Source organism: Eriocheir sinensis, unplaced genomic scaffold (genome assembly GCF_024679095.1).
Source record: "Eriocheir sinensis breed Jianghai 21 unplaced genomic scaffold, ASM2467909v1 Scaffold659, whole genome shotgun sequence".
NCBI classification, from domain to species: domain Eukaryota; kingdom Metazoa; phylum Arthropoda; class Malacostraca; order Decapoda; family Varunidae; genus Eriocheir; species Eriocheir sinensis.
The window spans coordinates 146,978-153,351 of NW_026112008.1; the positions used below are offsets into that span (position 1 = coordinate 146,978).

General features: G+C 47.8%; 2 long non-coding RNA genes across 6 annotated transcripts; one reads left to right on the forward strand and one right to left on the reverse strand.

The window, feature by feature from the left end:
* Positions 1-563: 563 nt before the first annotated feature.
* Positions 564-2,627, forward strand: LOC126993722 (uncharacterized). The gene is made up of 4 exons (XR_007748205.1): positions 564-1,490; positions 1,640-1,721; positions 1,898-2,018; positions 2,414-2,627. It is a non-coding gene; the product is annotated as an uncharacterized LOC126993722 (long non-coding RNA).
* Positions 2,628-3,095: 468 nt separating this feature from the next.
* On the reverse strand, positions 3,096-6,127 carry LOC126993719 (uncharacterized). Of its 5 annotated transcripts, XR_007748203.1 has the most exons (7): positions 5,504-6,127; positions 5,341-5,448; positions 4,705-5,232; positions 4,606-4,671; positions 3,911-3,976; positions 3,779-3,877; positions 3,096-3,318 (listed from the first exon to the last, which is right to left on the reverse strand). It is a non-coding gene; the product is annotated as an uncharacterized LOC126993719 (long non-coding RNA). The 5 variants fall into 5 exon arrangements; XR_007748202.1 differs by having other exon boundaries at positions 4,606-5,232; positions 5,341-5,394; XR_007748201.1 differs by having other exon boundaries at positions 3,096-3,285; positions 4,606-5,232.
* Between the last annotated feature and the right edge of the window lie 247 nt (positions 6,128-6,374).

The window sequence follows — 6,374 nt, forward strand, 5'->3', positions numbered from 1 at the left end:
CGACATCTCTTTTCCTACCTAATCAACTGGCGCTTCTGCTGTCATGTATTCTATTGACCTATAACTGAACCCTCTCGTAAAACCACAGTCTCTTATAGTCCAAAAAAAGTAATATAGATTGGTTGTATTAACACGCCGACATCTCTTTCACTTCCTAACCATACAAGTACTATTCTGTCGTCATATACGTATTCCTGTAAACCCAAAGCCTCCCGGAAAAGCAAAACCTCGGCATTAAAAAAAGGAAATACACGAGCACTACATCATCTGGAGCTAATGATGCTGCCGAGCCCTGGACGCGGCAGCCACGAGTAATGACCGCAGCCCCGCCCACCGCCATCACTGCTCGCTGGGCAGACAAACCCGAGAACTGTAATTCCCGGTGCTCGTTAGGCCGCCTCGCACACGTCACGGGCTCGGCTGAGGGGTATATATACCTGGGACGGCCACAGAAGGCAGTAGTATCCTCGACACAAGGCTAAAAACAACAATGGCGAGAAGGCAAACTCTGAGGAGTGTTCTCATACTCCACATACTTACCAGTGACGTGCTCGCCCACGTCATCAAGATACAAAATGGTGTAGGGTGGTCGGAGTCCTTCCGAGTTCCAGCTGGCCCTGGACACTCGATGGACTCTGACCTGCAGGACCTTCCCTCCGTTAAGGACACGGTGGAATCCAGCTTGGCATCTCGCGAGGTGCTGGCGAGGCTCCTCCGTGTCGCCAACAGCAACGGACTGCACTCTGGCCCTGGTCTCAAGACGATTCGAGACCGAGCCAGGCAGGCGAAAATCGCGGCGGGCGTTTTAAGTGGGATAATCCACCGCCGGAAGAGAGCCCTGGGTGACACGGATAACGAAGGTCTTACGCCTAACTGGTTCTCTCGCCTGGCCGAGAGGAACGTTATCTTTATCACCAGGGTCTTCAGGTCTCGGCGGTGGGGGAGGTACAGGTACACGATGAGTGTGTCCTCCCTCATACTCTTGGTGTCCACCATCACGCAAGTGTACCTGGACAGGCAAGGTATGGGGGATATCGGCGACACCTCGACTTACCTGGATTTCTACTGGCTCCTGTACGACGTACTTAATGAGGTCAAAGAGTTTGCGGACTTGAATTGCTATTACCCCACCTATTGGCCCGCCGCGTTGCTCGCCCCCGACCACTGCAATCCCTACCGCCTGGTGGAGGAGACCCGCCGTGCCTTGGAAAACAGAGGTGGTGAAATTCTGACAGAATTTAGGTCATTTACTAAATCTGGGGATTTGGTGTTGAGGATAAAAAATATCGTGCTTGAGAGACTTTAAGAAATGACCTCTTTGTTAGTGTCTTCCTAACATTATTTTTTATCTGCGGCAACTAAGTCTCCTGGAAAGTGACGCCTGAATTGTGTTTAAACTTCCTGCCTCGGGATTTCCAAGGCTTGCGTGCGGTGTTCCCTCCACCAGGCGGATGGGATGATGGGATCCAAACCCGTTGCTGACTCCACAGGTAAGAATATTTTACTGTATACTATCTTTGCGTGTTACAGCGGTGCGCGTGTTACAGCGGTGCATATTAGTTTAGTCCATGATTTTGTTATGTCCCTTTGAACTTGCCATTGCTCATTGCGTTTATCCCTCTCCTGATTGTTATTCCAGAGTGGAAGGAACTGCCTGCACCTCCTTTGTTTCTGCGGTAACGTGCGGGGAGGAAATTTAAGCAGCCATTGCTGCCATCCGGGTAAGAATCTTTAACTGTACAATCTTGGCTTGCATGTTACAGCATTAATATTAGTGGATTCGTCCACATGGGATGTTAGTGGATTCGTCCACATGGGATGTTCTCAATATGCTGTATCATTAGTCCCTTTGAAAAGACTGTTGCTCATTGGGATTCTCTCCCTAATGTTTATTCAGGGGTGTGAGGACTGACCTGAAGGACCTTCCCTCCATGATGGTCACGGTGGAACCCATCCTGATAACACGGATGCTCCTCCCCAGGCTGGCTTGGGCAACGAAAGCCACTGCCCCGCCACGGGTAGGAATGTTTTACTGTACCATCCTTGCTTGCGTGTTACAGCAGTGTATATTATCGGCTTCGTCCACATTTTCATTGTCCACATTTTCATTCTGTATCATTAATAACTTTATCATTAATAACTATTAATAACTTTGAATTGGTAATGGCTCATTAGGTTTATCCCTTCCCTAACTGTTATTCAGGAGTGAGGAACTCGCCTGAATATCCCCTTCCGGCCTTGCTGTAACGAAAGCCATTGCGATGGAGCCGTTGATCCATCACGAGTATGGATATTTTACTTGGATATCTTTGCTCGAGTATTACAGCAGTATCTATATCTATCTCTATCTGCTATGATTACTCTCAAACGACTATTACGTATTGGGTTTATCCCTTTCCAAATTCCTCTTCAGGAGTGAGAGGAACTGACCTGAACATCGCCTTCCTGCTTGCTGTAGGGGAAGCCTCTGCTGCTGGCCCTGCTGGAGAAAGTCTACCGTCTACGTCATTGTGCACCAGTACCCAAGACGGCCAGGCAGCTGGGAGCACAAGCCACCACAGGTAAGAAATCTTTACTGTATTTTTGCCTTTAATATTACAGCGATGTATTTGGTAAGTTTCCTCCAAATCTTTGTTCCCTATACACTATTTCATTAGTCTCTGAAACGAGAACTGCTCATCGGTTTGTGTTGTTCATTTCCTAAATGATACTCAGTGTGAAGGAAGTCTGCACCCACGCGGTCATTCTCCAAAATGGCGCATCGAGTCAGTTGTTCCCTGAATCCCCTGCAAAGCCTTCTCTCTGTGGCCACGGTGGAATCTAACATGATGGCACAGCCGCTGGCGAGTGTTGAGTCTGACTACTCTGTACAAGGTTGTGCACAACTATAGCGACGGAATGGATCACATTATACACTTGGGTGCCGATGAACACTGCTATTACCCGACATACTGGCCCGTCTCGTTGCTCGCCCCACTGCCTTCGATAGAGCCTTTGCTGCCACCAGGTAATATTTTTTTTTACTATTCTGGTATCAATTTTTATCCTTCTCTTGCATATTAGAGCATTGTTGTCCGCATGTGAATGTCCTCAATTTAAGTATGCTAGGCCTTTCTCTCAAGTTATAAGTGAATTTTTCCATTTCCCAGCTGTCTCTTTGATTTTTTCATTCCCCTTGTTGTCCACAGGGGTGGGTGGGTGGAGCCTGGGCTGGACCTCCCCTTCATGCTGTTCCTGCTGGAGAAAGTCTACCTCCCCTTAATGATCCTGCTGGAGAAAGTCTACCTCCCCTTAATGATCCTGCTGGAGAAAGTCTACCTCCCGTTAATGATCCTGCTGGAGAAAGTCTACCTCCCCTTAATGATCCTGCTGGAGAAAGTCTACCTTCCCTTAATGATCCTGCTGGAGAAAGTCTACCTTCCCTTAATGATCCTGCTGGAGAAAGTCTACCTCCCCTTAATGATCCTGCTGGAGAAAGTCTACCTTCCCTTAATGATCCTCCTGGAGAAAGTCTACCTCCCCTTAATGATCCTCCTGGAAAGTCTACCTCCCCTTAATGATCCTGCTGGAGAAAGTCTACCTTCCCTTAATGATCCTGCTGGAGAAAGTCTACCTCCCCTTAATGATCCTCCTGGAGAAAGTCTACCTCCCCTTAATGATCCTCCTGGAGAAAGTCTACCTCCCCTTAATGATCCTGCTGGAGAAAGTCTACCTACCCTTAATGATCCTGCTGGAGAAAGTCTACCTTCCCTTAATGATCCTGCTAGAGAAAGTCTACCTCCCCTTAATGATCCTGCTGGAGAAAGTCTACCTCCCCTTAATGATCCTGCTGGAGAAAGTCTACCTCCCCTTAATGATCCTGCTGGAGAAAGTCTACCTTCCCTTAATGATCCTGCTGGAGAAAGTCTACCTCCCCTTAATGATCCTGCTGGAGAAAGTCTACCTCCCCTTAATGATCCTGCTGGAGAAAGTCTACCTCCCCTTAATGATCCTCCTGGAGAAAGTCTACCTCCCCTTAATGATCCTCCTGGAGAAAGTCTACCTCCCCTTAATGATCCTGCTGGAGAAAGTCTACCTTCCCTTAATGATCCTCCTGGAGAAAGTCTACCTCCCCTTAATGATCCTGCTGGAGAAAGTCTACCTTCCCTTAATGATCCTGCTGGAGAAAGTCTACCTTCCCTTAATGATCCTGCTGGAGAAAGTCTACCTTCCCTTAATGATCCTGCTGGAGAAAGTCTACCCTTCCCTTAATGATCCTGCTGGAGAAAGTCTACCCTTCCCTTAATGATCCTGCTGGAGAAAGTCTACCTCCCCTTAATGATCCTCCTGGAGAAAGTCTACCTCCCCTTAATGATCCTCCTGGAGAAAGTCTACCTCCCCTTAATGATCCTCCTGGAGAAAGTCTACCTCCCCTTAATGATCCTCCTGGAGAAAGTCTACCTCCCCTTAATGATCCTCCTGGAGAAAGTCTACCTCCCCTTAATGATCCTCCTGGAGAAAGTCTACCTCCCCTTAATGATCCTCCTGGAGAAAGTCTACCTCCCCTTAATGATCCTCCTGGAGAAAGTCTACCTTCCCTTAATGATCCTGCTGGAGAAAGTCTACCTCCCCTTAATGATCCTGCTGGAGAAAGTCTACCTCCCCTTAATGATCCTGCTGGAGAAAGTCTACCTCCCCTTAATGATCCTCCTGGAGAAAGTCTACCTTCCCTTCCTGGTGAATTCAGTTTGAACTTCAACCCCTGCGTATTCTAGGGCCCGGCGGTGACCGTCTTTAGATCAGTGACATGTCTGAGTTCAGTTTGAACTTCATCCCCTGCGTTTTCTAAGGCCCGGCGGTGACAGTCTTTAGATTCAGTGACATGTCTGAGTTCAGTTTGAACTTCATCCCCTGCGTTTTCTAAGGCCCGGCGGTGACTGTCTTTAGATTCAGTGACATGTCTGAGTTCAGTTTGAACTTCATCCCCTGCGTTTTCTAAGGCCCGGCGGTGACAGTCTTTAGATTCAGTGACATGTCTGAGTTCAGTTTGAACTTCATCCCCTGCGTTTTCTAAGGCCCGGCGGTGACTGTCTTTAGATTCAGTGACATGTCTGAGTTCAGTTTGAACTTTATCCCCTTCGTCTTCAAAGGCCCGGCGGTGACCATCTTTAGATTAAGAGACCTACCTGAAACCTGTTTGAAAATCATCCCCTGCGTTGGATAATAGCGGTGCTCTTCCGAAAACCCTTTGACCTCAATAAGTATGCCATGAGCTAGCCAGTAGAAATTCGGTGAAAACCCTTTGACTTCAATAAGTATGCCATGAGCTAGCCAGTAGAAATTCGGTGAAAACCCTTTGACCTCAATAAGTATGTCATGAGCTAGCCAGTAGAAATTCGGTGAAAACCCTTTGACCTCAATAAGTATGTCATGAGCTAGCCAGTAGAAATTCGGTGAAAACCCTTTGACCTCAATAAGTATGTCATGAGCTAGCCAGTAGAAATTCAGTGAAAACCCTTTTGACGCGGCGGGCCAATAGGTGGGATAATAGCAGTTCTCGTCCGCAAACCCTTTGACCTCATTAAGTATGTCTTATAAGAGCCAGTAGAAATCCAGGTAAGTCGAGGTGTCGCCGATATCCCCCATACCTTGCCTGTCCAGGTACACTTGCGTGACGGTGGGTCCAAGAGTATGAGGGAGGCCACACTCATCGTGTGTCGCCGATATCCCCCATACCTTGCCTGTCCAGGTACACTTGCGTGATGGTGGGTCCAGGAGTATGAGGGAGGCCACACTCATCGTGTACCTGTATCTCTCCCACCGCCGAGATCTAAAGACCCTGGTGACGAGGACAACCTTCATCTCAACTAAGCGAGACAGCCAGTTAGGCGCAAGATCTTGGTGTATGCTGTGTGTCCAGGGTTAGCTGGAACTCGGAAGGACTCCGACCAGCCTACACCATTTTGAATCCGGACAACGTGGGCGATCACGTCATCCGTAAGTGTGAGAAGAGTATAAGAAACGTCTTCCAAGTTGGTGTTCTCGCCATTGATGTTGGAAACGAACGACACAACACGCGAGAAATCGAGTGGTATCTAGACCGTGTCGGGGTTTATGACTGCCTTTTTTTTTTTTTTTTTTTTTGTGTGGTTGTTTTTTTTTTTTTTTTTTTTTTTGTGTGTGTGTGTGTGTGTGTGTGTGTGTGTGTGTGTGTGTGTGTGTGTGCGCAAGATTTATCCCCTAGTATCAAAAGGGGAACGGGCCCGTGTCCGAAGACGGCCCAGGAAACTACCTCTGTACTTCTGCAAGGTGGGATTTTCAGGCTTTTGGAGTTTCAACTTTGGCTGTTGTAAATATTTCAACTTGGGCTGTAGTAATTATTTTAACTTAGCCTG